At 34.2% G+C, this 10090-nt stretch overlaps 1 long non-coding RNA gene across 1 annotated transcript; it reads left to right on the top strand.

The window, feature by feature from the left end:
- Window positions 1–7309: 7309 nt before the first annotated feature.
- Window positions 7310–9360, top strand: LOC137399816 (uncharacterized). Its single transcript, XR_010979181.1, has 3 exons — window positions 7310–7450; window positions 7734–7999; window positions 8486–9360. It is a non-coding gene; the product is annotated as an uncharacterized lncRNA (long non-coding RNA).
- The last annotated feature ends 730 nt before the right edge of the window (window positions 9361–10090 follow it).

Here is a 10090-nt window from a genome sequence, read left to right as displayed (position 1 = left end):
TAAGCTGTTGTATGCGAATGTGGTTGATGAAATACTTACTGTACATTGCGTCATGCATAGTCTATCAGTGTTTTATGAATGTATCATTTGGTGTTTAACACGAAAGTCTGAGGAAACAGGACTGAGGTACAAGCTGCTACAGATATGGCGATACCTTCCTCAGCCTGGTCTTCCCTATTTATAGAGTAGCCATACAAAATCTAGTGCGCTGCATACATGACATCCTTTTTTATTATGCAGTTTATGGAATGAAATTATGTCAAATGCTTGAAAAGTAGTCTTCGAGTCTTGGAACAGACTAAAATAATGTACATTATGAAAAATGTTGTTTCAGAAATCAAACTTTTTGCTTTCTGAATTAATTGAGAATAAAGAATAAATTAATTTATTCGTGATAAAATCGCCTAGTGTGTTTGCATCTTAAGAATAAATAAATTTATTCTTAAGATACAAACACACTAGGCAACTTTATCGCATGCGTCATGAGGAATGCGGAGGTATTCCTGGCGTGTATCTAAACACACTTGGGCAACTCATCGGCGAGCATTCCGTATCACCAGTTTCTTCGGCGTTGTTAATAAATTTAAGTAAATATGGCACCTTCTAAACAACGACGTAAACAACTTCTGCTTTTGAATGCTACAAGAAGATCTAAGAAAAAACGATTCTTGTATTTTTAACGATAATATTTTTTGACTTTTTATATATAATTTACTTTATAGTAGTTGTTAATCTGTAACATAATGAATATTTACCATTTTATTAAATCTATGAACAATTTAGGGTTCATTTTGATGATTTTTGAATTGTAACAAAATAGCAAAATGTTGTTGCTGTACGTTGATAAAGAATGACACACAAAAATTAGCAGCCAGAGCGTTGCATGCTGGCTAAAAACAACCAATTGAAATACAACTCGCGTGCAATAAAGTTCTGATATAGAAAGTCTTGCATTATCGCTCAGCATCAACTCGCTGGGCGAGTTCCAGTGCAGATTGGCAGCGCAATATCGTGCTAGTGTGTTTAGCCTTTAAATGCTTCTCAAGCTAAAGCCGGAAAATGTATAAGCAAAATAAATAAGTCATAAATAATCTCATCCCTTTCGCAGCTTGAAAATCTATGATGACCTTCTAATAAACACTGCCTATAATTACACAAACTAAATGTACTATTGCGAGATAAACAAATTTAAAAACGTAAATCGATAAAAAGTAACCAATAAAATGCTTCTATTATTATTTTACCATTGCGACAGATGAAAGTGAAGCTAGACGTAATGAAAGCAACCCAAGGTCAAGTTCAATGTTTCTGGATGTCTTACTTTTTTATGATTCACATTTTAAACATCTACCTTTAAACTTGTTTTAAATTCGCTAGGACACTTTTGATTACAGAGTTTGAATGATATTGCATTGAAAATTACATTGGGTGTAAAGTTGACCTGGGCAATCAAAAGGAGATGCTTGGCTGCTAGCTAACATATTTAAGCACAGTAAATTTGAAAATTTAGACATGTTTAAAAATGTTATCCAATTTTATTGACAAGTCAAAAAACTAGGCTTTATTTTATTTCAAACTTGAAGCTTTTTATAAGCGCTTAATTAGCTAATCGAGTTGACACGATTTACAATTTGTATCAACTAAAACCATTTTTATTTTAGATGATATAGAGCTGCTTCTTAGATTAATTTGTGTGATAGTTTCCAATATTGACTGCATAATGCATACCACAACTAATGTATTAGTTAAAAGCTATGTCAAAAGCCTTGTGAACAAACTTGTCAAGTTCCATGATAACTTGTGCTGTGACAATGTATTATTGCTTATTGCAAATGTAGTGAATGCAAAATGGGAGCAAAAATAAAAACAGGTGATTTTTTCATTTTAACAGCTTTTTATGCAAGCTACAAAATAATTGTGCAGAAATGTACAATGAGGAGTGATTTATAAACATAGGTCAATGTTTGTAAAACATATGAAATCGCAGTTAGATTTGAATGTTTCCTTACGCGATGTTTGAGTCTTTTACAAAACATGACAAATACAAAATGCCTAAACTTGTAAATTTCCAAATATACTTATCATCAATTATATTATTTGTATTGAACATCCACTTCTACGACTTATCGCATATGCTATGCTAGAAACTTGAGACACCACATTGCAGTAGCAGATACATAAGCCATTTAATTTAGCATTCCTACTATGTAATCTACCGTAAAAACCGGTAAAAGGATTTGACAAACAACCCAAAAGTTGTCAGCTATGCTAAGCTCCATTTCTGAATACAATTTAATTTTGTACATCTTGCCAAAAGCTTTGGTTTTAGTTTTTCAATCTAAATAAAATATGATTAAAAATACTCAATAAAACCAGAAACATCTGAACAACTTAATTAGTCAAACAAATGAGACATAACCGATTAATTGTCCAGAAACATCTGTGTATGTGCTAAAAATAGCTACGGTTCGAAATTTATCCATACTTAAAAGTCGTTATAGCAAAACAATTGCTAAAAAGAAATAATTGATCTCTAAGGAAGTTTACGCTTAAAGATACACTGTAAATTCTGCGCTATAGCTGCCATTTTTTTAGCGAGAACGTGTCTTTACTTGTCTTTATAAGCTTCTTGTGTAAATTGAGTCAGAAGCGTGGACAAAAAAAATTACCTGTTTACAGGTTCACATGCGTTTTATCATTTCCGTATCCGTCGGTTTGAGACTGAAAATAGACTAGATCATAAATAGCCGCCGTTGCCACGATTTCAGCGAGAAACGAGGGTAATAAAGTAAGCGAACCAGAGCCGTATAGTTTCACCGTATGTGAAACAATTATATACGAGACTGAAGCGAACAAGGAATTAAGAGTTGACCTTTTAATGTGAAAAAAGATAGAGCAACTGTCTAAAGAATCATGGTCCAAAGCACCTTTTAACCGAGAGTATGTAACTCCTACATTCTGGTTTAATTAACCGGATTCGCTTGTCACCAGAACATACGTAATCTATGCAGTATAAGGAGGAATGTAAACATCATAGTCTCATATGACGTAAACGAGAATTCTTATGTGTACATTTCCAAACCACAACAAAAGAATGATTTTATAATGTGAACAAGACTTTGAATTTCATGAACTTAGATTTACTAACAACTGCTTGTTTTGGACATACTATTTAATATTATCTACTGGCACAATCAAGGTGGTTCTTGGCAAGCATAAGAACTTATTCTCTCGATTTAGGCGCTTCTATGATTTTATTCAGTTAAAAGACATCCAAATGAGCAGCCAACAGAGCTGATAAAAATCTTTTAACATTTTTTTTAGATATAATGTATTTTTAAAAGTAGGACATTTTACAAATTAGAAAGTATGAAGTAAAATACGAACTTCACCATTCTTTGTACTTTTTTAATCAGCAACAAAAAAATTAGATAAACTTTTGTAATTATGCAATTCCCAAACCTGGTAAGTTTGTTACTCATCACTGGTTTTCCCCAAAAGTGAATCAGCACAAGTGTGTTACACCATACTTACAAAGCATTTTGCTTACAAAGTACTTTGCTTACAAAGCTTTTTGCTTATGAAGCATTATGCAAAAGCGATGCTTTCAATCAACGGACCAATTGTAGTGATTATGTTCAAGCAGAGGGTATAAAAGGAGCATCAAAAGGATACAAGATTATTCAGCTGATCAGCAGAAGTAAAATGGGTTGTTTTACACCTCCTGTTTTCGCAAGGACTAAACAATTGTTTTTTTGTTTTAACATGAGCTATAACGACAGCTTTGACAGGCGAGTACTTACATCTCTTTCTGCCTACTACATCCAACCAGGCTAAGTAGGCAGGGTGTAAACTACACCATGCTGTAAACTTGAGCATAATAAGAAAGATTATATATTGAATGAGTGACAGCAAGTGTAATGTAAACGATTGGCATCGGCTAGTTAGTTTTATAGAGCTAGGCGTAGACTGAAGTAATGTTATTTAATACTTCGAGTCATTGTCATTAATTTTATCAGCAGTAGGCAAACTTTTATTTCCAGTTCATTTAGTTACATGTATATTGGTATAAGATATTTAGTTTTAGCAAAGCACCCGCAGCAAGTGATGTTCACCTACGTGAAACGTATAGATTTAAGTACTCGCTCATTCAACTGTGACTTAAAGTGAGTTTAGAAGATTTTAATTGAATAGTTTTTAAAGCTTAAAGACAAGGGATTTATTTGGTGTAGCCAATAAGATTATTAACTTATTAAAATCAATTAAATTAGAATAAACCAATAATGAGCAAATATTAAGAATGCTTAAGCGATGCCTATAACCAGAGCATTCAAAATTAGTTTTGTTCTCCCAATTTTAAATCTTCTTTAGAGTATTAAATACTCTACAAATGTTACTAGCTTTCATAAATCAAGCTTGTAAGTAATGAAAAGAGATTAATTATATTCGTGTAGCGCAGAAAAGAACCAATAGCGAGACTTGAATTGTTTGAGTAACTTGAAGCGGTAAGAGATTTTATACACTACATAGTAAACCATACTTAGACACTACTCAAAATGTCATTATGGCTAGTAGCTGAACTTTTTAACTTATGCAGAATCTTCTCTACTATAAGTTAAATAATTAACTTAACATCATTTTGTTTTATATGCTGTTTAATTATTAAATTATCAAAATATTGTTGCTGTCGTTTGAGAGTTAGTCCTAGAGTGCCCTGTTGTTGTTGTTGTAAATCATATACTGAGTAATATTTATAATTACATGTATATACTGTAGCATTGCAAAAATCATATCTTTTTAAGATTTGTCTACTCATGAATTAATAATCCCCAAAGTGAAAGCTGATATATGTTTCTGTCTAATAACTGCACCCTGAGCAGATCAGCTATTTCACTAAGATACAAATTACTTCCTGAATTTCATTTAATAAAATACCAAAGTTTTTGTTATTAATTTCTCTGAGGCACGTGCGTCTAGCATAAATTAAGCTACAGATTACACCATTCAAGGCCGTAAAAGTTCCAACATATGTTTTTACTCATTCAATTTAAAGTGATTAAAACAGTAGATCTCTCAGATAAATTATTTTTAAGCTGTTTAGTTTTGTAATACTGCTAGCCTCGACTCAAATCTAACAAAGCTAATAGCAGAAGTCTTTTGATCTGCGTTAGACATTTGTTTTACATTTGATTGTCATTTTAAAACCCAGGGTTGTAAGATTTATACCATTGGTTATTTTAAATATAGCAACAGAGTATTAGTCCTTGAGCTAAGAACCTTTCAACAATTTTCACATACATGTTAACTTGTGACTGAGATCCTTGTACTAAAAATTTATGTTCTATTTAGCTAAGGAATAGTTTACTTGAAAAATTATAGCAATGCTATGAGGTACGGTATATTGGTGAAATAAAATTACAAAGTAAAAATATAACATTATTTGTTTACTTCTTACAAACCAAGTGAGATCATTACACCTTTTGACAGATTCCTATTCAAACCGCCCACCGTTGGTCTGCATTGTCAGTTTGGGGGAGGAGTTATTATAGGTTAGGGACATTTCCTGTAACTGCTGGTAGCATTTTAGAAAATCTACCCATTCTAGACTATGACACCACAGCTCCTCCTCCTGTTATATTCAAGTCACTAACATAAATTAATATATTAACTGGCAGTTGGATGGCGGATCGTTAGGTGTAATAACTAACAACACAATTATTCTGACAATGTGGGAAGGAGGCTGTTCGGGGCAAGTGGTAGAGTGTCAGACAACCGGGTTAAAATACGTGAGTTCATATCTCGTTGAAAGCAATATTTTTTTGTAATCTCTTAGTGTGGCTCCAGACAGAGAACACAACTCTTATTATAGTAAAGATTAAGATTATTGGTCCAGTTGTAAAGAGTGAGGCGCTGCTTGAGCATTTTTCTTGTCCTCCGCATAATCAGCTATTAAAACTCAAAATACGCATGTACTTCATGTGTTTGAGTTGTGAGAAAAGTGTGGTTGGTGACAATGGTTTCAACTAAACATGATTTTTGTTTATTTTTAAAGATGAACTTTATTTATGACACAATTTATACACGAAGCCTATAAGGTCATAGAAATGATGATGGAGGTGATCGCTGTCAATGAAGGAAACAATAAAATGTTGATTTGCTCATCAGAGTAGTGTAGCAGGGCGTATCAAATATGTTACTCAATCTCTTGCAGAGACACCTGGAGGACTGGCAAGTAGGGATATGACATGTTAAACGATGTTGTGGAGTGTGTTTGACCTTGACCAAATAATTTGTACGAATCAACTCTAGATAAGTGTTTAGCTCTGTAATGTTTGTTGTATACAATCGCTCAGTATAGGACATGGGAGACGAGGAGTATATGGAGCCATGGATAGTATCTATGGGTATATGATACGTAAACAGAGGCTGCAATGCCTCTCCAGTAGCTCTTTTGATTGTAGTGAAACATAGCTATACCAAGCTGGAGCTGAATAACACAGTAGATATTGGAATAATCCATCCTTGATAAAATCTTACAAGGCTTTTGGCTACTTTTTCACTATTTAGCACCATCCCACGATTATTTGTTTTGTACATAACGTCACTTGAATAATAAGTCTTATATTTCAGTATTGGATTTTGAGGAAAGTTTTATCAGAGTGATAATTTAAAAAGTCAAGTACTCTGTGATATCAACATACTTGTTTTGTTCACATTATCGTGTGTAGACTTTACAGGTCACACAGGTGTCAAATAAAATCTAAAGCTTGTGTTCTATAAATATATGGACCTATATTATATAATCGATCACACTGTTTTAAGAAAAATTTCCCTGTGAGTACTGTTTTATTTTCAGTTAGTATAATTATTTCGTCAATGAACATTATTAACATATCATTTTGTGATGCTTTTTGCTGTTTTTTTTTCAAAAACTGCAGTATAGTTATTGTAATGTCACTCACAAGATTTTGTTATTCTTTAGAAAAACAATCTTATGAATTCATCGTAAATAATAATGGGAGTTTTCTACCTTTGCAAATATTTCGAGTGCCCACAGCCTCGTTATCACGCCGATTGCGAGGAATGCCTCATCCCTTACTAAACAATGTAAATGCGCATTGTAATAGTTATAAAACAATTTAAAGAGTTTATTAATACAAACGTTTTTGCAATTATATATCTAAGTTTTTATATATTTTTAATTTGCTTACTGTATTTTTTAAATATTTCAAAGTTGAACTGATATAATTCTTTTACAAACGCACGAATATCTTACGCGTAGCTGTTATATAGAGTGACGTAAAGCTATATTTGCGTCACGTTCACGCCATCTTGTTGTTGACAATTGCTGTGTCAGTTCGTGATTTGTTGTAACGTTAGGAGCTAGCTTGTTACGCATATTAGCAGTATTCATGCTAGAGAACTTCACCTAACAGTTTCTTGGAATTAGGTATCTTTACATTGCCTCTTAAAAACCTTTTTGTGGTCAAGTTTTTGTTAATTATAACAAATGATCCAAGCTGTTTTTGGTTTGATCGCAAGAATGTATTGACAATTAGGTACGAACCCAACCATTTTAGTTGCAATGTGAATGATAGTTTGGGTTGTCATCCATTTTTCAGCTTTTTATGTTATATGCTTTTATTCAAAGTATCCCACAGTAGCTATACTAGTAGTTGGACTAATTTACTAAACTTGAAAAGGGTATATTGGGCTTATTTATTTAATTCTAGGCTGGCGAGGATGTTAAATGTGTCGTCCGTGTGCATAGCCACCACCTCTCATCTACATGAACAGTATGAGGCGCAGTGTTTTGTGTTCATCGCTCTCAGAATCTCCCAAAGGTTCTGTCACATCTATGGCGGATGATAACTAGTTGGAGGGTAGCAAGTATCCCTCTTCTGGTTCTGTTTACTAGGGGTTACCTGTTGGTTCTCTCTTCTTGCTTCACTCTTCCATCGACATAGGGGCTAATCTTGTCTTTGACATTCACATTCAGGTATTGTTTCCACATTGCTAGACTGTTACGATAGCAGTAAGCGCGCATATTCTATTTCGCTATGATACTTCTAATGAGTGTTCCATGCTACTTCGTCAAATTTAATTTTCTTTCATGTTCTAAGTTTGATTGACTTAGTTGTGGCTGCACTTTTTACTATAGGCTTACATTATGGATTGCATCAGCTGATTGCTTTTTCACTTACCAATGCTGTCGGTCACAATTATAACACCCTCGTGCTTTGCAACACCCAGTTTCTGGTATCAACTGCGATATCCTAGCTCTTTAATTTATATGGCGGTAGAATAGATCATCATTGCGCTTGGCCACCATGTAAGTTTTAGGCTATTCAACCCCTGTGTGTATGATCTGATAATCCTTCTGCATGCAAATTTAATTGTCACATGGTTTATAGCTTTCCACTGAGGACAAATCTTTTTCACTCTCACTTTGTTTGGATTGTTTTTGGTTAACTCTATTTCATAGCTAACGCAAAGGAACACCCTGTCTAGCTGTTGTGCTTGAACGCGATCAGCATCAAGCTTCTAGAATGTGAACACAAACCCCTATCAGTTACCATAAGAAGTAGATGGCTGTTGGCTGCTGCTTTGATGTTGTATCGTCTAACAAGAATAGAGCTGCTGCAGAGTTGTGTAACACTTGGTCCAGAAGTACGGTCCCTTGAGCTAGGTGGTTCATGAGTGATCGGAATGGTTGCCAACACATAAGTATTCTAATATTGCATTTGCCAACATTTCACCCATTAGTAGTTGCCGCTGTTCCTGTCTCTTACGATATATCTTGCTGATTTTCTCAACAATTAATCGGGATAGCCTTGCAATTCTGCATGTGTCACTGTTCCTGTGTTTAGACTCTTGTCACGCTGATTATTTTTTATATATCTACATCTTGCTGGCTGCTACTAGTGCCGTTTGCTGCTCATAACTATATCTGTGATAACAATCCTTTAGTTCAAATGTTTTCTTGTCTTTGTGTGCCTTCTGTCTATCCTGAAATGGCTAGGTTAAGTAATTAATATGATGTGAAGTACACAGAGTGACAATTTCACAGCGATATGAAATTTTCAAATTGATGGATGTACGGTCCCGTGGAGTGATCGGAAATCTTGAGAGTACCATTATAAACTCAGTAAGTTTATGGTCACTCTCCACTGTCTTTATTTCATTCTGTTTTGTTTGCCGGTTTTTTACCCAGTTCTACTTAGTAGAACATCGCTCTTTGTTTCACATTCCATATGTTCCTATTGCACAGCTTTTCTGACCCGCATGATTAGCTATTGTAAGCAGTCTAGCTATCTCCTGTCACAGTTACGCTTTCTTCAATACATGTATATTCCTTATAACAAAGACTGTTTGTTTATAAATTTGAATTAACTAACCAATGCTCTATTTGGGATTGTTTGCCTTTGTTCATTTCCAGTAGCTAATTTTTAGTATTGGTTATGGCAAACAGAAGTATGCCTGCTTTGGAAGTGCTTGTGACTTTGATCAGTTTTACCAATGTCAGGTATTAATCATAAATGCAAATTGTGTTGCATTTCCTTGGTCCATATTTACTCGCGAGACTTGGCCATTCCACTAATATTTGGTTCTTGCTTTTGCTAGCTCACTTCAAACTAGCATGCCTTTTTTGCAGTCTACTGATGAGACGAATGACAAAAAACTACCTTGGTATACTCTGTCTTCTCATAACACTGACTCGGTATTCAATTATGCTTCACTGTTTCCTTTAATGATACCATTGTTCTGTGTGTCCATCCATTTGCTTATTGAGTGACGTGAACATGTATTTTAGATGCAACTATCTATTTGTTTATTGATGACTTTAAAACTTGTAGTACAGCTGTAGATAGTTTACTTGCTGTTCATGCAGCCATTAATCTCGTCATGTTGCCCTTTTCTCTTCTGCCATAGACCTCTTCCTAAGAAATGCAGCTGAGATCCATGACTGGCAAGTCAGCCTTTTGTACATTGTATAGTTCTGTATATCTTTGTCTTCAGTTTCTGTTTAATATCTACTTGCTATACCATTATCAGTTCCCTTTTCTTGAGCTGCATTCTTGCCGATCCA

This window comes from Watersipora subatra, chromosome 7, assembly GCF_963576615.1.
Source record: "Watersipora subatra chromosome 7, tzWatSuba1.1, whole genome shotgun sequence".
Taxonomy (NCBI): Eukaryota; Metazoa; Bryozoa; class Gymnolaemata; order Cheilostomatida; family Watersiporidae; genus Watersipora; species Watersipora subatra.
This window is presented reverse-complemented; position numbering and strand designations above follow the sequence as displayed.